Here is a 21,588-nt window from a genome sequence, read left to right as displayed (position 1 = left end):
AAGGAGCCAGAGTTGAACCAGAAAATGTGAATTCTGTGGCAGAAGTAAGAAACCCCCTTCAAAATCACATTCTTATCTGTGATAAGACGTGACTTCTCTCAAGTGTTTGTGATGCGGTTCAGTCCATTTGTTTAGACGTGGGTGATAAATCGAAAACTAAACAATGTCATATTCTTGTTTATGCAGACTCTCTATTTATAGTGTTTTTCAACAAACTCTGCCTTCTCAGAAACCAGAGACTGAAGTTCTCTTTAACCTGAGTGGATGCTGCTCAGAATCTGTCCGTGTGTGTGTGTGTGTGCGTGTTCAGTCTCACACACATGCACATATCTGTCTATATATGACTGCATGTGCATGAATGTCTGGGTGTGAAAAGACCTCATTGACACGGCGCACCTGCGTGAATGTGACGTGTGTGTGGAGTTATATAATACGTGCACGGACGAATATGTGCCTGAATGTGGAATCGCTTTGTGTGTGCGTGTGCACGTGCACGTGCGTGTCCGCGGAGGAAATCACCATTTCAATATAGCGCTGATTAAACTTCCCATTTACCGTCGTGAAAGTACACAGGAACCTTTTCTTGGCAGGTTGCCTCCTGCAGCAGGCCGGTGCCAAGCTCTTTGAAACCCAATCAGTTCTCGGTTCTCAGATCACTATCCGCTCCTTAGTCTCTCCTCGCCTCTCTCCTCCTGGATCTGCAGCTCGCATTGCAAGCTTGAAAAAAGAGAGAGAGAGAGAGAGAGAGAGAATGAAAGAGGCCGATGGTTGGTCATCCATCAACACAGCCAGCTGGCGTTGGATCAACACCCACCAAGTCCAGCAGGCACCTGTTGGGAGTCTGCAAGGTGCAGCACACTGCAAAAAATAGACAACCTCACAAGGCTTCATGTGGAGGCTTATTTCCCCGAAAGGAAGTGAAGAATCTGCCCGGTGCAAAGTGCAGTTTAACTTAAGTTTAATCTTCCCTGCAGCGCAGTTTGATTTCTGTCGAGGCTCCTGCACGATAATAACTTCACATGACATAAAGTCCAGACCGCGAGGGTCGAGTGTATGTCGCTGCGTTCTTTGGTTCGGGCTTGTAATAACCTTGTCTTCTGCGAAACATACGGCATCAATGGGAAATGTAGAATTTACTAATGTAGAACTGCTTTAACTGTTCTCCTTGATGAAGGAAAGCCTTTAAGGGATTCTGTGCAGAAGCCTTAAGTCCCTCATGTGTCAGACCCCTCACACCCGGTGTCGCAAATTAGCCAAAATCACAATTGTTTTCGACATTTAGAAGTGAAAAAATAAACATACTTGATGTCGCAAAGACCCTTAAATGCTGTACGCCGGTGCAGCAACAGAGGAAGACAGAGAGACTGAGCAGAAAGAGATGGAGTGAGTGAGGGTTTGACCGCGGTGACCAGAGGAATTAGAGAGAGAGCTTATCCCTCCCTCCATATCAACATGCATAAGCCCAGCGCTCCATTTCAACCCCAGAAACCTGCCGTCCAATCCATCAAAACACGACTCCCATCGACATAAAACCTCCCTCTCTGCCTGTATTTGTCTTCCTAATTAATTACTTCACATGCCACAGTATGTTTTTCAAATGATAGATGATGGAAAATTATAGCTGCGGTATCCCGGGCACAGCCGGTGGTAGATTTGTGCAGTCAGCTTCCAGCCTGCATTACCTGAGTAGATCTGGCAGAATGCCTGAGCACTCAGACAGGACGGGACGGATTTGATTTTTGGCGTGTAAGAGGCTTTTTAAAAATGTTTCTAATGCCGGATTTAGTAGGTAAGCACAATCTGTCGTGTTCACCTACGTGATGTTATCCAACAAGGACACGGTGGCACACAAACTGCAAAGGGAAGTCGGCGTTCAGCGTGCGGGATTGTCGTTTTATTGTTATTGTTGGGGAAGCGAATCAGGAGGTTCAGCGTCTTGTTACGGTTTTATGGGAGAAAGAGAAAAGGAAACGCTTTCGATTGTGCTCGGGCATCTGGAAAATATGAGAACAAGCTGAATAATCAGGTGTTTGGACGTATTCTCCTTTTTCATTACTTTTGTCAGGCAAATGTGTTAATGCAGTCGATGTTTACTGAGCAGACATTCAGTTTTTCTGGCTTTTCGTCCACAATTAGTTTTTTAGCACAATATATTTCTTGTATAGTCTGAGATGTCACAAAATAATGAAAATGTTTTAGCTGAATGAGAGTCTCAAATATTTTTGATTTAAACTACACAGAAGCAGAAAATCCCCACATTTTGGCGTCTGTAAACCGTTAGTGTTGATTAATTGATCAAAATTTGTAGATGAAGTTCATTTGTTCAGAAAACTTGTGTGAAAAGTTCATTTTTTTCCAAGTTTCAGGTTCAGATTTCTTGAAGAGAAGTGTGCCATTACCTTGGATTAGGGTCGTATTTTCCGCCTTTCAGTCAGAGTTTGCACCAATGCGTTTCCCCCGTCCTGACAGCAGAGTAAACTCTCCACGGCACAGGAACGTTACAGGAGTAATAAACAAACAAATTGACAGCAGCCTCACTTTTTTTTTTTTATTTAACTTTAATTTTTTGATCAGTCGTACTGCCTAAGGCCAGTTTTTTAATCCAGATTCCAGGCCTTTGATTCTCAGCGCTGTCCGGTGTTAATAATGCAGGCGTGTTCGCGGGTGGTTTGCCCCCCGCCTCGGGGTCCGTCTCCCGGCCCCTCCTCCTGAAGACGGCCGCTTCCTCGCGGCGAAACGGACCGACAGGAAACACTCACCGTGAGAGAAAGTTAAGATGGGAAGACTGGGAGCGGCGGGGGTATGAGAAAGAGGAAGTGAGGAGGAGGAGAAAAACTTTCTTTTTTTCACACTGGGAGCACAAAAGAGCACATTAAACACTAAAGTTTATCAGTCCAAATGAAGTCTTGAATTCGCAGCTTCTTTAATCTTTTCTCGTCTGAAACCGTTTCCTCCCCCCTCCGCCCCTCCCGCCTCCACATTTCCTCCTCCTGCTAAAACAGTGAAATGAAATCCAGCTCGTCGTCGACTCTCCCCGTGTTGAAAACACAGAGACACATCATAAAAAATTAATTACTCCTCCAACCCCCCTGCTTCTCCTCATTTCCATAAGATTCCTTTAAAAATATGTAAAATTCATTTAAAGTAAGTGGTGACGTTGTCTTTGAAGATCACGACAACTAACGCGGATCAAAGCGGAGGTTCTGTACGGATGAGGGCCTGATTAGCATAATGAAATTAACTTAGAGACAAGAATCTCTAATAGGTGCAACAAAAAAAACGCATTAACAATATTTAAGGAAAGTACTGTTTGTGCTTGTAATACAACAATTATGGAACTTGTGTTCAATTAACACTTTGTTGATTAACTTCTTTTTCATGCGCGCCTCACATCAAGACTGCTTTTCATTTCGGAAGCATTATTTTTCCTCTTTTTCCCTCTTTCACTTTTCAACTTGACGCACTCGACGATTCTTTGCCGTATTGTTTTTTTTTTTTTTTTTTCTTCAAATCGGGCCATGAAATCAATCTGAATTTGCATATTCACAGTGATAATTGCAAAGCTGGCAGATAGTTGTGCTATAATTGCAAACTAATGACTGCAAAATTATTTGTGAACTCCCGAGATATTGAGGTTTTCTCTTTTCCGCAGCACCTAATTTGAGTGACAGCTCCAGCAGGTTAAAAAAGGGTTTTACTTTTTTATCGGGAAATCTCCCTTTGAAATGTCTATTAACCAGAGTCACGGTGTCTTTACTGTCACAGCGTGTGATCTGTGTACTACAACATCCTGTATGAGCTGTCGAGCTTGTACTTTCTGTCTGAGGGGCTTCGGCGCATCCTCCCCTTCCTGACAAAAAGACGTGTGGTTATTCATCGCAGCTGCAAAAATACCTGCGAACACTGAAATCCCGGCTCTGATAACAGCAGGGTAAGACTGAGCAAATGTGGGAGAATTCCTGCGAGATTTACCTGGATTTAAAGAATTTCCCCTCGGGGATCAATAAAGGAGTTCTGAGTCTGGTTCTGGATGTTCTCAAATACAGAAAAAAAAAGGTGCAGTTTGACTGATTGATGTTGACGGCGTTAATGAAGGAAGATCACAGCTTGCATCCTGTCAGTTAAGTTTCCCATTTCCTGGTGTAAACATCCAGAGACGTCAGATCAAGTGCACAGTAAGACAAGACCAACACCGAGCATTTTGCTGCGAATATGACAAAGGTCAGAATCTGTTCTTGTTGTCCGCACTGGACATGTCGTACATCGGCCGCATTGCTTTGAATTATGGGTAATATTTTAAACAAAGTCTGTCTGCTGTTTATGCTCAGAGACACTCCCAGACTTTGACATGTCCTCTTTGGACGTCCTCAGGAGTTTGTGGTTGTCCTGCACTCAGGTGACTGCAAATGAAGTCTGCTTGTTTGGGGCTTTGAGGGTGGACACAGGACCAGTGAGGACGCAGGAAGTGAGGCCTGTAACACTTCTGCTCAGTGTGGAGACGAGGAAGACACGCAGAGACGACACAGGACTGACAAAGGAAGGGAAAAGATTATTTCTCGGTTTCTGCTCGGGTCAGCTGAGACTCAGACCGTGTTCGGTCTAATATCAGGAAGTTTGTCCAGATATTCAGCAGTCTGAGTCTTTGTGTTGTTTACTTTGTAATCTGACCAGCACTCCTCTCAGTGGGAGTCGGCTGTCTCCCCCCTCTCACTGATAGAGAAAAGAGCGCTGTCCTCTTTAGGACTGGCAGTAATTGAAATAAATTACAAGAGTACAGAGTTGTTGTTATCTGTGGTTAGTTAACAGCACCTCCCTCCCTCTCAGGGAACACAGGGATTCAGGGAGGAGGAGGAGGACGACGACAACGAGGTTCCAGTGACCCAGATTTAGTCTCAAAACATAAATAAATTATCAGCCCTCCTCTTCACACACACACGCACACACACACACACACACTTCCCTCCATGTTCAGAGTGTACCTTCAAAGTTGTAAATGGGATTCAGTCATGGAGAGATGGAGATTCAGTCACATTCCTCCTGCAGGCACACGCTTTCCTTCACATTAAAAGCATGGAGTCGGTTGATCGATGGACAAATCAACACTAAAAAGACAAACATTTTCTCTTGCTCTACTTGTTTTGGCTGCTTTGTTTTACAAAGAGTGATTTTAATTCGACTACCTGACAGAGTAAAGGTAATGACAATAATGGAGAGAACAGATGACAGCTGGTGTTTGTCCTGACTGTCTGCCCCTGCATGAAGAATCACTGAAAAGAGTCTAAACTGACACCAGTAAATAATCCTCTTCATTCAGTTGTTTGGAGAACATCTTGAGAAAACAGGGCCCTTGTCCTCCGAAAACAAAGTCATAAAAACAGAAGAATCTGAGACTGTGCAGGAGTGACAGTGTTTTAAAGCAGGCCTGTCTGTCGTGGCGGCGTTTTAAGAGCGTTCTCTGGCGACTGCCGTGACACTGCCATTCCCATGCCCTGGCGAATTCTTTCCTCAGATCCCAGGCATTTAAACTGCTCCCTCCCTCCCCCTGCGCCGCTCAGGATGTAGCCAAAAGTCCACTGACCTATGTGGGAGTGGATATTTTGGAAGACGGCCCTGGCTCTTTCACTCTCTATTCCTGTCCTCGCACGTTCATTAGCCCGGCCTCGAGAGTCAGAGTGTTTACATGTTGTTATCATTCCTCTCCTATCATTTTTCTTCCCTGTTTTCTCTCTCGCTCTTTTTTTCCCTCCACTGAGGGATGTTTTTTTCTAGGTGTGGGTCATCTGGTGGGATATATTCATGTATGTCACATTAGAGTGACTGTAATCAGCAAGCAGATCACATGTACATGTGTTTGGCCCCGGTGAGGACGCTGGAAAGGCTGCGTGGCAGCAGGCAGCTCGCGTCCTGGACTCAGCGAGGCCCACAGGCCTGTCTGAGTGCTGCTGATGTTCAGTTACGGTCGTGAAATGGGAGTTTGCGCATGCAGGAGGGAGGGGCTGGTTGACCAGTCGGCCAAAGGTGGAAGGAGATGAGTTGCACAAGCAGCTCAGCTCTTCGAGTGGTTACACAGGAAGTTTGAAGTTGATAGCTTTTCTGTTTTGGATAGTGGAAATTTGACTGTCTGTGAGAAGGCACAGCGTCGGCGCTCATGCAGCGAGCTATGAGGGCGTGGCGGCCTCGTCTGAATCTGATCTGCCCGAAGATGAGGAGGTGATGTTATTGCTGCTGTGAACCAGAGGAAGGAGGAAGATTGTTTTTAATACAAAATAAATATTGTAAAGGAAAGGTCCACTTAATTAACTTTTCTTTCACTGTTGCCATTTTGTCACAGGGCTTCATTGTTTCTGGAAAACGAACAGCACTTGACGCATTTGTCACTTGCTTCCTGGTTTTTGTTCACGTATTTGTTCTTTATTTCTTTGCACGACTGCGGCGGCGTGCGATATTTGTACCGTGAAAACACACAGAAAGGATGGATTGAATGCGGACTCTCGTGTTGGACACCGGTGCTTACTGTGCGCACGTTTTTATGATTCTCACAGGAAATGTCTCTGTTAACCCCGAAAAACAGAATTATTTCAGTAAAAATTGCACCACAGGCAACAAAAATATAAATATGCGGCAACACAGATGTTAAGCTGGCATTTTTATATTTATCTGAGTATTTACTGCGGGAAAAAGTGAAAGCAGCAACAATAATGACTTGATTTTATTTGTTACTTATGTTCTTTTGTGGACACTGTGACTCACATCTCGCCAAATACAATAATTGACTGTATGGAAGTGATCAAACGTCTCTGTTTACAGAGTGATGTCGCCTTATTGCTGGAGGTCAAGGTAGAGGGGAAAAAAGGCTGTTTCTGACCAAGTCATTATTTACTGTTGATTCAACACGGGGAAGTTTTCCCGACCGGGGCTCGCGATTGTCGCATTACAGCCCAGCAGAGGAAATAATGACCTGTAGGTGCTCAGCTGTTGAAGAGAAATTGGTGTTTCCTTTCTATTTTTTTTTTTATTATTATTATTATTCTCCAAAGCTGCCGTGGCCTCCTCCAGCATCCCTCCTCCCACCCTCCAGTCTCGTCTCCCACACTGCTCGCCGCTGCCGCGTTACATCACTGGAAACTGCTTTCTCTCTGGAACTTCTGAGCTCTTTCTCACCTTTATTTTGTCTCCACACATGCCGTTGCTGTTTTGGACAAAGCTCGTCACCGTAATTATTGCAGCGTTCCTGTGTTTTTTGCTGCAGCTGTGCTGTTGTGTTGCATATTCCCCCCGCCGAGGGTCTCGGTACGGTCAGACCTTAGTTCAGTATGTAAGATGTAAACTGGAATCGGCCTTATTTTCTTCAGGCAAATGTTTGAGATATAGACGTTCATGTCTGGCAAATTCTTGTGGATGCGGCTGAATTTTTTTTTTTGTTTATAGACTTAAAAGATGGAGGAACAAATTCTGTGCCTCAACATTTAGCGAAACAGGACATCACTCTTCCTCTTCTCTGTCTTTTTCGGTGCTCTTGAAGCTTTTCACCTGGCAACAGCCAGTATTTTCAGCTGCTCCGTCTTCCTTTATCCCCGTTTGTATTCCTCCAGTGGCCGGTGGGTTCAGAGGGAAGGTTCACGAGAAGAAAGAAGTCGAGTGGTTGTTAGAAGCAAAGGGAATTCAGGGCCCAAGGCAACTAATCAACGTATTACTTGTGTCACACCAGCTTAAATCAACTTTTCTTGAAGCGTGTAGATACTCTTCTGTCGTCTTTGAATGCTGCCCTGCGAGACCCGTGAAAGATTCAAACCGTGTCAGTTACCTGCTGTTTTAGTAGGTATAAAGCGGAAAAGAAGCGCAAAGTTTGTCTTTCATGTGTTTCTGATGGACTGTCACTTGCTCAGTGGCACAAATGTTCGTACATCAGGCGCGGCCGACGTGACTTTTCATCGCCGTTAATCAAAATGAATAAACATGCATAATTGCACAGAGCTGGGAGAAGTTAGGAGAAATTCAGAGGGAATTTTCAATGCCCTATGAAGTATTAACACCAAGCTTGGCCTCATTTTTTTCTGTTTTTTTTTTTTTTTTTCACCTAAGCGTACTTCCTCACCTAGCTCTGTGCCGACTGCGCTGACATGTATATCTCTGGTTTTCATCACATGTGCTTTTCTCAAACACACAAACCATTAGGACAAAATATTTACTTTTTCACAGACGCGTTCCCATACTTCTCCTAACTTTGATATTCCCTTTGATTTCCATCAGCCCCCTCCCTCCCTTTTCAGACATGTAGAAGTTTAAGAAATCTGTGGGTTTGATGTGATTTTTCCCGCCTTTGTACATCATAGGCAAACATGAAAAAAATAGTGCGTTAACAGACAAGCAATGGGCTCAGGCAACAGTGGGGTGCTAAGATTGACATGTTTTTTTATTTTGACAGCGCTCACCCTCCCTGCCCTTGGTTTATGATCATAAATAGTGCATGCTGCTTATTAGGAGGCTGCTGCCACGTTCCCGGCTCGCGAGTGTGTTGCTCGCCGGTGTTAGTAGACAATTTGCCAGTACACATGTGAGACATTATTAGCTTTTCCCTTTCATCCTGCGCCTCACTCTCCCCTCTGTCTCTTCTTTCCGGGCCTGTGCCATCCATGCAAAGCACTCTGGGATAGGTCGCTGGCCGATTCGGCACGCTGCTCGTCATGCAGCTAAATTTGATGGGAAAAGCGCATAATTTGCCTCTTCTTAGATTAAATCTAACTAATGTGATTATGTGGCACAGACACAGGAGTATATGCAAGCACATAAAAAGCTGGTATGATGACAGAATTTCAAGATGTTTCACGTAGCTGAGAGGGAAGAAAGGCCGATGCTTTTAATGCTGCATGGAGCAACATCTGGCTCCAATTACCCACTGTGAGGTAGGTGCTCTATTATAAAAGGGAACTCAAAGGATTTCCTCTCTTAGAATACATGTTATCCCTTAATTCCTGTCTAAATTACCACTTAAGCAAGGCCTGAAATTCATAAACCCCGGCAGTCCAGGTCGGCGTCCACGCTGGCTGCAGGAAAAGCTAAACTCTGAGTCACCTTGAGCGTGGAGGTAGCCGTCCTTGGAGAGCAGTGGCACAGAGTGACATGGGCAGGGCAAAGTGACTCGGAGAAAGAGATTAGTGGCGTGGTCGCACCTCTCCTCCCCTCAGATAGCGCCCCGCCGGGGTGGCGAGAGAGGTGAGGAAGGACATAATGGCCGATGGACCCCCTCTAAAAGGATGTTTTGCGAGAGGTGGGAGAGGAGGTGGGGATGGTGCGAGGGCTCCGGGGGTCTCGGGGGATGGATTTGTGAGTGGAGATAGTCTGATTCACCTCTCCCTGACACTGACGCCAGGGGCCCGGGGCAAGCAGTCAGTCTGTGGTCAAGGCGAGTACGACCCCCAGCCCCTCCCCGGCAACCTCCAAACATGTACTGTCTCTCAGAAACGCACACATGGAGAAAGCACAGGTCCGGGCGGAGAGGTAATCTGATGCCGGGTTCTCTCCTGAGGCCTGCTGTTGTGGTGCGAGCAGCGGTGTCACTGGGTCAGAGCTGAAGTTTTCCACTGGAGCTTTCAGAGTCGATTAGCGGAGAATCAGCTCATTTTGGCTTCAAAGTGTCAGATAGACCAGACCCACACAAGGTAAAATGTTGTCCAGGATCCTGTTGTATGATAACGTGTTGTATAATCCAAACACCACACAACAACTGTGTTTTACAGAAGTAAAAGGCACTTTTTACACATTTTGTCCAGGCTTTAGATGTGTGAAGTGAAATTATGGGATCATATAACTGGGCTGGACCTTTGGCTTGTTTCCTGTCTAACTCCTTGTGTATCCTATCAGACTTCGATGCAGCGATGTTGCTCCCAGATCTCTGCAAACTCTTTGGTGAGGACAGTGTTGTCGGTATCAGCCCAATATGAAACCCCAAGTGTGATCAATGGGAATTTTTCCTTTTTGCGATGGTTAAATTTATCAAAACAGCTCTGAGGCATCTTCCCATCAAACCAAAAAAGCAACACAGATATTCAGCTGAGCACATCCCGCACTGGACCACAGCTAAGAACCATAAATGAAGCGGAATAATGTGTCCTGCCAGAATTACATCGCACAAGCATGAGATGTAGAATATGTGACAATACACACTATTAATATACATGTTAAGGGTATTTTACTGCTGAACATGAAACCTACAATGACCTAATTTTTTTCATCAAAATGAAAGTTCAGGAATGCTGCAAATGTGAAGTTAATGTTGAAGAAGTTTAAAGATCAGTGCGGTATATTTACACACAACTCACATGAATTCGTGCCTTTTAGTTCGACATTTATACTGAATTGTAATCCACAGTTATCTGTAATGGCGTGAATAGCAGTTAAAGATGAAATGCTTGGCTCCCTGAGTGACACAGACTCTGAGTGAGATAACTTATTTTCCTTCAATAACCGTATTTTTCAGAGCAAAGGAAATTAACCGTAACCCTCAAACGCCTCTCAGTGCCTCGACTCCCCTCATTCTTTGAAACCAGAAAGTGTCGAAGGCTCTGTTAACATTTTTCCGACCTGGAATTTTACTGACCCAGGAGTCCTGACTGAGCAGGTATTGGCACACCGCAGGCTGATTGCACAAGGTTTCGGGTGGATATTTAATTTGTGGAAACATCAGTCTGATCCTACCGTCCAGCAACCGCGAGGGAACATCGTCTCCAGCAATCTGCCCAAACCCTGTTATTAAGTGGTAATTCAAACAACTCATTTATTTCATCAGGAACTGCCCAGAAAACACCAGATTCTTGGAGTGTCAGTTCGTCAAAAGGATTGCTGTCAGGTCCTGCATCTCAGCTGAGTGCTTTAGTACACGTTGGGTTCTTTACCTGATACAGTAAACCATCACGGAGGCGTCGTATGATGGGATTCGCTCCAAATTTGGCCGCAGTCCTTTTGATTTAAGTATGACTGATCCAAAATACACCAAAGAAGTAGCCAAAGCAGTTTTCAGCAGAGTTGTGGAGCCAGTTTTCCCTGCCAGCAGCATGTCACTTTAGATACTGATTCAGAAATGTTGAGAAGCTCGCTAAAGAACCTTGTTTTTCAGCAGCTAATCGTTTCGCTCGCTGGTGTCAGCGTTCATTTGTTTTGCATAACTGTGACTGCTCAGGCCTTTCCCACAAAGCAGTTTTTTCTCTGGCTTTTCAGACTAACTTGACTATGCAAGACCAAGTCCGGATCACGGTGGGATTAAAGGAACAGTTCACCCAAAAATGATTATCATTATCTTCTTCCCACCCCAAGCTGATGGAAAGTCAGGTGAAGTTCCAAAACAGCTTTGCAGCTTGTTGTTTTGCTTAACAGCTGAAGAAATCGGGGACTTGTTTTAATCGCTCAGCACAGTCAGGACTTCAGGTTCATACCGGCCGTTCAAATGTCTGCCGTAAACACAAACTGCAAGCGTTTGCTTCCCAGCAGAGCTCATTACGACATGAAGTGCGAGGTTTAGATGACGAAATCATCTTTTAAAACACTTCTGATTCTCACTTTTGTGGGCCTGCTGTTGGTGAGGTTTGATTAATTTTTCCTGATGTCCGTCTCTTCATGTTTGCTTTTATGTTTCTTGCTTTGCTTCCATAAACTCTTCAGTAATGTCTGAAATAATGTTTTTTATTACTTACACAAGAACTTGTGCTCCAACTTCGATCCAAACAGAAACTCTTTGGAAAAATCACAGCTCATCCTACCAAGCACTAACTTTTTATGCTTTTATTCTGCTAAATTTCATCATGAAATTCACATTCTTTACTGCAGGTACTAAATGACCGTAGTTTTAAAATTCGAGCATGAGTTTTATTCAGCCAACTTTAAAGCCACATCACAAAAAAAAAAACACTCACAGGCGAACGTCCACATCCAAGCTGATTGATCCTTGTGTTCGCCTTCTGTGGCGATCGCAGCATGTTGCTGCATCTGTGAAACACGGCAAATGTGAGAATATCCTTTTTCAAACGAGGAGAAAGGACAGCGCAGGTCTGTGGAATTCTTTTGGAGTAATTTCACACAAACACAGACTATTTTTGAAGGTGGTCATCCATCAAACACTGAGGAGAATGTCCAGTTGGTGGCTCCAGCAGGCTTAGAATAGCCTTTTGTTCAAACACCTTTAATAATTAAACACCTACTCAGCCCCTCAGGCTTCACAAGATTGAAGACTTTCGCAAGGGGGGGAAAAAATCCCCTTCCCCTCCCTGTGCTGTTGTAACCTGGAGAGCTTGGCGGAGATGAGGTGCGTCGTATCAGCTAATGCCTTTTCCTTGCACTGAGCAAACCCCATCTGACTCCTTTAGTAGGCTCATAAAAGAGAAATACCTGAAATACATCTGTCTGTCTGGCTTTGTAAAACCTGCTTGTGGCACTTTTCAATGCAATTGTTTTTATTTTAAAGCTGCAGTTGAACACGGACGAGTTTCTGAGTCCAAGTTTGAAGCTATTTTGTGCCAAAATTCAGTTTCTGGACATTTGAGTTAGCCAGGATTTAGACAAAAATATTACCAACTCAAAAACACAGAAAGAAGAAGATAAAACATTAAAAATGTATAAAACACAACAACAGCAGCAGCAGCAATACAATCACACCAGTTTGCCTGAAAATAGAAAAACATCCCACTTATAAGGCCAGTACAAAAATGTTGTTTTTCCACTTAAGCTTCTGTAACTCAGTGCGTTTCTTGCATCACCTGAAGTGTTTGCGAAATTTCGCTCCATACTGTGAGATAATTCTGCCGCTCTGCTGTATGGTAACATTTCGTCACCTCAGCATCTTAACAATTAATTAACAGTTAGCAACAGAGGCAGCATCCTCGCGGCCTCAGGGTTTAAGGTATCGTTAAGCTCGTCAACGCGGGGACCTTTGCTGCTTGTCGTTCTTCATCTCTCTTCCCTCACTTCCTGTGAAGTTCCACAGAAATATGCAAAAGCACAGAGGTCAGTGCCTCTCGGGATATGTTGTTCTTGAGAACTGCTGTCTAATGTTTGCCTCACCCCATTAAAATCCATTTAGTGGCAGCACCTATGAATAGAGATGAAGTAGTAGCTCAAGGATTGTTGGATTAAACTTGCAGTGAGTTTGTGTGTCGGATGTCCTGAGCGGGTCACAAGAATGTTGTGTGAGTGGAGTTTTTGCTTCCTGCCACATTCAGCACTCACCCTGGCCTGTTCCTGATCCCGTGGGACCAAATAATGACTGAAAAAACAAAAAAAACAAAAAACGGGGGGCTGCAGATATGCTGAGAACAAGCACCTGAGAGAGAACAGCTGTCTTGTAAAAGGTCAGTCTCCCACTGTTCCTCGGGATCTCTCTCCATTTCCGGACCGTCTCCCCCCTCCATCCCACCCCCACCCGTTTGACTCCAAAGTCACGTACTTTGGCTTTTTTCTCACACACATAGCTCTCACTCCCTTTGCGCTGCACCTAGAGGATTCTTGGCAGAGCCTGACCACCTTGTAATCCCATGCAGGGGGAAAAAAATGCAGTGGGTGGATAAATGTACTGCAGTGTGGTTTATAAAACTTCCCTGCGAGTGGATATATGGGTCTCTTGAGGTGTTTGTTTTTCCCCGAGTGTAGTGTAGCTATCATTGTTACGCACATGTGGACCCCCCCCCCCAACACACACACACACACACACACACTTGTGCACAAGCACTTCTAAACATTGATAAACAGTCTCGAAAAGGCGGAAAACAAACACAAATCGAATTGGTTACATTCGGGCTGTTTTGGGGAGAAATTTCTCATAACCCGCCTGATGAAAAGAGGCCACTGCAATTTTGCAGACAAACAAACAATGTTTGGAGTGATCACTTTCAATAAATGCCCTACTCACATATTTGAGTGCTAATATTTATCATGAAATCGGCGCGGCCGCCAGACCGACTAAACAAATATCGAGCTCCCACATCTCTTATACCAACATACATGCAAAAACCAACAGCAAACACACAGACTGACACTGCTGTGTCACTGAAAGCATCTTCACTGCCAGACTGCTGTTGTGCGGCGCTCGTACTTCAAGCTGAAAGATGCAACTTCTTCATATTAGCGTGATAAATAGACTTCATGTTCTGCTCCCTTGATTCAATGTGACTGAGGACATTTTGGGGCGTGAACCATTTCCTGTGGGTGGATCATGTGGGCGTGGCTGGCAGGGAGTTTGTTATCAAGGTGATGCTGTTGGCGGCAGCAGCAGCAGTGGAAGAGAGGAGGTAGAAATGAAAAGCTGTGTCCCAGCTGTACACACTGAGCATTAATGTGCTGCCGAACCAAAGATTTGCAGGCATATTGCAGGTGTTAGGTGATCAGGTCACAGTCGGTGTTCTTGTTCATCACATATGATCACATATGTGCTGTGCAAGTCGCATGACCTGCAAGTTATGTCACTAAGCTGTTTGCATTCCAACTTCTTCTGGAGCTTTTCACTTACTTTCAAACCCCCAGCGTGTTTAACTAACTTTGTGTGTACTGTGTATGTGTGTATCTGTGTGTGTGTGTGTGCGTGTGTGTGCAGATGGCCTGAATATCAAAAGCCCTGTACAAGCTCTCCCGCCCGGGGGGCTGGACGGCTGAGAGCAGGTCTCAGGGCTCTAAGTTTATGAGGGGCTCTGTAAGTCTCTCTCCCTCTTCTTCCTCCTCTTCCTTATCATCTGCGTGCAGAACCAGGGGTGGGTACGAGGATAGGGACGCAAACTTGGAATCGTGCTGTGGGGGTTTCGATATGGGCACACCCACAGGGGATGACCAGGGTAACATTACGGTCAGCACCCCCAATCTGGGTCACAGCCTTTTAATTGTGTTTTGAGGCATTTCGGAGCAATGAGTGCTCTGTCTTGAGGAGTTTGGGAGCAAGCGAAGGGTGGGGGAGGATGGTGAAATGAAATAAATCAGCATATAAAGCAAGGAGGTAATGATGGTAGCAGAAGGGAAGGGGGGAGGAAGGGCGACAGGTCTCGGCGGGTATTTCAACCAAGTACTTGTCAAGTGTGACGCGGCAGCAGAGTGCGTGACAGCTCTGACAAGAGTTAGCGGAGGTCCTTCAGCGCCTTCTCCTTTGTTTGACAAGGGGAGGCGGGCAGGGAGGGCCGCTCGGCAGCTCAAGACAGCCGAGGTCGCGGGAGTGGTTTCCAGCGGGTCGCCTTAACGCCAACCTGCCTGTCATGACTCATGAAGTTTGCTGGTAAAGAGAACGAAGGCGGACGAGGACGGCACAAAGTGTGTTCCGAGCGGTTACGGAAGGTGAGGCAGGTGAGAGGTGAATTGGCTCTACATGTAACCCAACATGTACTCAATCTTGTGAAGGATGTGAATCTTATTACCCGCTGCGTGTAGTTCAGAGCTGCAGTGTGAGGGATGGAGGTGCATGGGAGAGCGGCCCGACAGCAGCTGCCTCCTCGCTGATGCAGCCATCTTTTATCAGTTTATCAGCTTGTAAGCACATGATAACTTATTCTTCTCCCGCTGATGTGACAATATAAGCTCCGGCAAGGTAGCAGAGAGGAAAACACTGTGAGGAAGAAGAGGAGGCTCGTCAGGAAAGTCAGAAGGATGCTGTAAATTCCCTTGACGGGAAATATTCAGCTGCAAACCACATTTATTTGCATCAGTATGGTTAGTTTTTCATGCTGCGGTGCCTCTTTTCAACTGAAGTCTGCAACTCTTATCAAAACCAACTCTTTGTTTTTATATATATATATATATATATATATATATATACTGTCAATTCGCCTCATCGCTCACTGAGACATTTGTTTCTCTGCACGCTCCCGATTCACTATTGTCTCCCGGCAGCCTTTCAACCCGGCCTCACAAACGTATTCTCTAAAACAATTGTCAGTAATAAGAGTTCAGCAGACTCAACCATGAATATGCATATTAATCTCTCACGACAGCACATTGCTAGAACGGCCCACCAAAAGAAAGTTTTCATCCAATTATACTTCTAAATCAGCAATAATTACAACCCTATACATCATCTGCATATTTCAATTAATATTCAAATCTTGTATAGGGTTTTGCATGCAAATTTATAATATATTCAGGATTAGGTATATTACAATTAAATCTGTCTCTATCCAGCCTCTACCTTGCTTCTCCTTAATAAGCCGTGTTCCCTGGTAATGTTCCTGAACTTATTATAGTGCAATATGCTCCAGCATGAGAATCACACATCCTTAATATTATTTCTTGCAATTAACATGGAGCCGAAAATACAGAGGGCCTCCTTCGTTAATTTGCACAGGCAGTCACATATAATGCAAAGCAGACGAGGAGTAAACAGGTCTCCGTCTGACTTCCGCACACACGCACGGGTCAGTCAAGTGTTGCAAATCTAATTTAAATATATGAATGTTTTGCTTTGTCCATTTCGCTGAACTTGACACGGCCGCATGGCATCCCCGACGAATAGGAAATGATGCTGCTTAGTGTTGTTTTCCAGCAGTCGGAGGGATGTGGAAAAAAGGCGCTGTAAGACATTCGTCAATACTTTGTGCATTTGCTATCTGTCCAATTTATATGGTCTATACCCTCAAAGCTCAGGAGACTTCAATTAGACAAGTACCTGTATCCGCTGCTCTGGTCTACAGCTCCCAGGAGCCCTTGTGCTCTCATATTGAATCATGGAGAGACAGTTAATATTCCGCTGGAAGGGAGGATCTATAAAGTCGCCGCCATAAACTAGACAGGAGCCTTTGTAACATCCAAATAATAGCAGTAAATAAAAAGCTTACACCTGTACGGCGAAGGCCAGGTCCTCCCGCGACACCCTGATAGGATGCTGCCCTGCGGACGGCTGTAAACCCAACAAGTTAAGAAGAGTGAGCGCTGTTAATGGATAGGTTTATTTTAACGCTCACTATCATGCCATCAATCACCCAGAAGTATCGCGAGTGGACAGACAAGTTAGCTTAAAGTCCCCCTGTCCATTCTTCTTCTTCTCCCCTGTCTCCTTCGCCAGGAGCCCGATAAAGATGGTGGGGAGGTGGGGAGGAGACGCCGGGGAGGGCGGTGGTGCTGGTGCACAGGATCCCTGAGAGAATAAAGCATCAAACCCACTCAGCAGCACCACTAACAATAATAAAAATGCCTCGGCTTAAAGGTGACATTCCCAATTTACGATTATTTGTGTCTATAAAGTGTATTCCTCGGCTCCTGACTCATTCGCACCCCTCCCTCGCAAGAACAATGCATTAAGGGGGGGGGGGGGTGTTTGGGGGGTGCCGAGGGTAAATGGAAATTCTATCCATTTTATTAAACCGACAGGCCCCACTATACCTGAGACTTTCAATTTTGCCGGCGTGACCTCCAAGGAGACATTTCTGTCTCCTCTCTGTCTACCTTCGCCTCATTCAATTCCCTGTTTGCTCCGACCGGCCCTCCGAGTGCCCGGGGGCCCGCAAAGCCGTTATGGATGAGCTCCGAGGCAATTCTGAAATAGAGAGAGGAGAGGAGCGTTACTCTGCGCTCCCCCTTCGAAAAGATTTACTTCAGGGTGTAAGATGGATGAAATCAGCCTCTGTATCTCTTTTAGTGATTGTTTTTCCTTCCGTTCTTTCTGCCTTTTTTCGTGTAACAGGAGAACGTTCAACAGGATGGGAAATGTGATGGATTAGGAGGCCGCGATCGGAGCAAAACTAACAGCGGAGGTGGAGATGTGGTGTTAACCTGACTAATGCTGTGATCAGGGCCAGCTGATAGCACCGTGGCGTCTCTTCCTGACACCTATGCAGCAGATTCACAGAGCAGAGGGACTTGATTTCTCTTGTGCATCATATGTGAACACAGAAACACTCAGCAGTAACACGCATGATCTGTGTGTGTCACCCTTTCATGAAGCCTGATCCGCTGCGTTCACAACAAAGTGTATTCTGCAGTGTTTGGTAGTTGGGTGTCATGCCCTGTTTGCACGACGCGGACCACCCAGCTCAACTCGTACAGGCTGTTTTTCTCGATTTCGATCTCGGCCTTTAGCTGATCGCGGTTCGAGTGGGGTTGAGGCCGTAGGTGGGGCAGCCTGGCGTTAAGTCAGAGATCATGTAGTTGTTATGTCTCCCATTTGAGTAAAACAGCATATTTATGTACAATTATAGACATAAAACTTTTCATCTTCGTGGTAAGAGCTGAATTTGCAGCACATTTTGGAACACTTGCTTACTTTTTGCCATTTCCAAACAAAATTGGGGAGAAGAAACAGCTGATTATTCACAGTGCAGTAGATTTAAGACGAGCACGTTGAAAATGTGGCTGTGGCTGCTTTCGGTAACATGCTTCCCACACTATCCATCATTCAATTTTCATGGAAATAAATGCAAGTGCAAATGGCTCTAAATTCGATGTTCTGCCAATAATGCATCCTGGCAGAGTTACAAAATCACCATCCAGAGAGAGCAAGCCGAGCCCGTCGGCAGCAGAACTTTTATCGGTACTCAGATCCGTCGGAGGAGAGGAGTGTCTGCTCCTGAAGGGAATCTCCTGGACAGGAAACAGACGTTACTTTCTCTTTGCTCTCCAATCGCAGGGAGGTGATGGCACATAAAGTATTCCCGTGAAGGATGGCGGGAGAGGGGAAGCAGCCTGAGACGCAGCCAAGTTTCTATTGAGTTATGGACATTTTCAGCAAAGAGCCTTCAAGAGGCAGCACTCCTCAAAGTGACTGAGCTCACACTTAGCACGGACAATATAAATGGAATTGTCGACGTTAGTATTTCCTCATTCATTCTTCTTCCCTTCTACATCTCCTATCCTTTTCTTATGCCTGGGAGGCGTGTGAACAATGGCTGAAAAGCGCATGTAGAGCATCAGACGTCTGCTGTGCGGCGAGGGCCCAAAGTGTGAGGTATAAATGAAACTGTACGACGCTTATTTAACCGTCTGTCATGACTGCAGCGCTGGGATCGCAAGAGCATTTCAGTGACAAGCGTGACATGATGTAGCAGATGAATTATTAAAGAAAGTCACATCACATCAGAGGACTGAAAATAATAACTGTTTGGCAGTTTGTACCCAAACTTCGTCCTATCCTGTTCGAAGCGGACGGATCCAGTGTGATCGACAACGTTCGGAGATAAACGGGATGCTGAAGTGGCCGACTGCTGCATCGCTGATGGTGCTGTAACCGTGGCTAATTGTATGTCTAAACCCTCTTTGGGATGAGCGACGCGTCGGGAATAGAGGCGGCTGCGGGTTTGACAGTGATGGTTCATGGGATGACAAACAAACGCCACAGAGGATCAATGTGAAGAGGTCCATCTTCAAAACACCAGAGAGACGGAAAACGACAAAACTGATCTTCCATGACAAGTGCCCATGTCTTCTCAGAGAATTCAGCAGGGGTGCTTCTGTGTTTAGGGGATATTGTTTGCACTTCATGGGGATGATATAAAGAGATTTTGCTCTAAAATGAAGCACAACTATTTTTTTTTATAAAAGGGGCTCTGACTAACTTTTGACAGAACTTTATCAAAGGATAAAAGATTATAGTTTGTGTCCCCGGGTTCTATGATAACATCCTCTCTATACTTTAAATGAATACAAGCAGTGGATTGATATGGTAATTTGAATTGCTGCTACTTCTGTGAATGAGCATAGAGGAAGTTAGAACAGACATTACACGAAGAGCTGCGGCACAAGGAGGAGCTACACACTCTTTATAAACCTGATTTCAATGTAGACATAAAATGTGTAGAGAAGCCATTCACAACCAGAACTCCTTTAACATGTGCAAATCTGCGCTGGCTCTGAGAAAACCAGCAGATAGAACGTTTAAAAACAGAGGAAGAAAAGGACAAAAAAAAGGATGCACTCATGTAAATGAAGGACAAGAAGTGTGAATTCTTCTTTCCAGGATGTCTGCGTTTTGCTTTGTCTCCATAGTATCCATTTGTCATCGAGGCGCAAGCAGCTCTCTTCCACATCACATTCAGGAAAAAAAACATTTGGTGTCGCTCCATTGTTATCCGTATGGAAACAGTGGGGTTTAAACTCTCTGTGCAGTGCCAGAAACAGATAAGGAAAAGGAACGAAAGGTGTGGAAAATCGTGAGAAATGCGTTACACGTGGAGGAAGCGGAGAGACGGCGATGACAAACAGGAGTCTCTCGGGATAATCAGAAGAGCTGGCAGGTTTGCTCATCCTAAAGATTATTAACTGAGTAACTGCTCTGCTTTTATTCTTTCCTCAAGAAAATAACAACATGCTGCAACAATATATAGATTAAAATATGACTGGTTAATGATCCCTTTTCTTCTTCTCTTTCGGAAAGGGTTTCATTTCCGTGCAGAATCAAATAGGAATAATACTGGGACGTTCTGCAGGAGGTTGAGGTTGATTATTTGTGAAATAATGGGAACCGAGTAAAAATGCGACACAACTTAAAACGTGCGCTGCACATCACATACTTCAAAGCAGTTGAGATCAGTTTTCTCACTTTCTACATGCAGTATCAGTGAGGCCCAGACAATCTGCACAAACCTGTTGGATGTGTTTGGAAATCTGACTTCAGTGTTTTCAGTTACAATCACTTTAAACAAGGACTAATCACTGGACAAATGAGCGACTGTACCACCATGTCCAATTACTGGGAAAAAATGGCTGCTTTGTGCCATTCACTGATTACATCAATAAGATTCTCCTCGGTAGGGGCCATCATTACATCAGTTCAAGCAGTAATTTTGCTCATTTATATGGATTTTATAATGTAATATTCCCCGCAAAGTAAACATTTAGATGTGTGGGGCGAAAAAAACAACAAATGCATGCATATGAAAGTAAAGAAAATATGAAGTTTCTCACAGAACCAAATTGGCAATCACCATCCTTCTACCCCATGGTCATAATGAAATTGCGTTAGCACTGGTTGAAATAAATGACATAATTCTATGTACACACAATTAAAGGAGAAAGCTACAATCCCACATTCAGCTCACAGTTAGTTTATGATAGCACCAAGCAAAACCAAACCTATAAATAATGAATACGTCCATAATTATTCTCTCTCAGATTTGCATAATTATTGTTTTTTTTTTTCCTTCTTCTTCTTTTTCTTGGAAGCATCTGTTAACATTGCAATCCTTCCTTTGTTTCAAAGAGGACCGCCATACCTTCCTGCAAAAGCACACACATGAATGGGAATAAATTGCCATTATAAGGAAAAGCTCTTCATTTATAATTGATGGGGTGGTCACAGTGACACAGTGATATTGCTGCAAATGCAGCACTATTGCTCTGAATGAGCTTTCCTGTTGCACTGCTAATGCTCAGCAGCAGCGGATACCAGACTTTGAAAGATTTTAGTTCGTTCCTCTCATATGAAAAATGAAGGAGGCTGATGTAACCTGATACATCATGAACGTTTAAAGGTGAGACCAAATAATCTCCGCATTTTCACGGTATTTAAGCTGCAAGATGCCCTCAGTTAGATAATAAAGTCTTTATCAAGTGTTTCCTGAGCGCGGAGACAAGCAAAACATCTTCGGAACGACCCCTCTGTGACACAAAGATAAAGATTACCACAGATTTGGAAAACAT

At 44.6% G+C, this 21,588-nt stretch overlaps 1 long non-coding RNA gene across 2 annotated transcripts in view; it reads left to right on the top strand.

The window, feature by feature from the left end:
- LOC124055553 overlaps positions 1-21,359 on the top strand; it is a 210,919-nt gene extending 189,560 nt beyond the window's left edge. The window contains exon 9 of one of the 2 annotated variants that reach the window (XR_006842711.1): positions 17,639-21,359. This is a non-coding gene — a long non-coding RNA (uncharacterized LOC124055553). Of the gene's footprint in view, positions 1-4,845; positions 4,857-17,638 lie in introns of those variants that run through there. The other variant, XR_006842712.1, reaches the window with a different exon arrangement.
- The last annotated feature ends 229 nt before the right edge of the window (positions 21,360-21,588 follow it).

Source organism: Scatophagus argus, chromosome 24, assembly GCF_020382885.2.
Source record: "Scatophagus argus isolate fScaArg1 chromosome 24, fScaArg1.pri, whole genome shotgun sequence".
Lineage (NCBI taxonomy): Eukaryota > Metazoa > Chordata > Actinopteri > Scatophagidae > Scatophagus > Scatophagus argus.
Note: the sequence above shows the minus strand (reverse complement) of the source record. Positions and strands in the feature narration are given on the sequence as shown.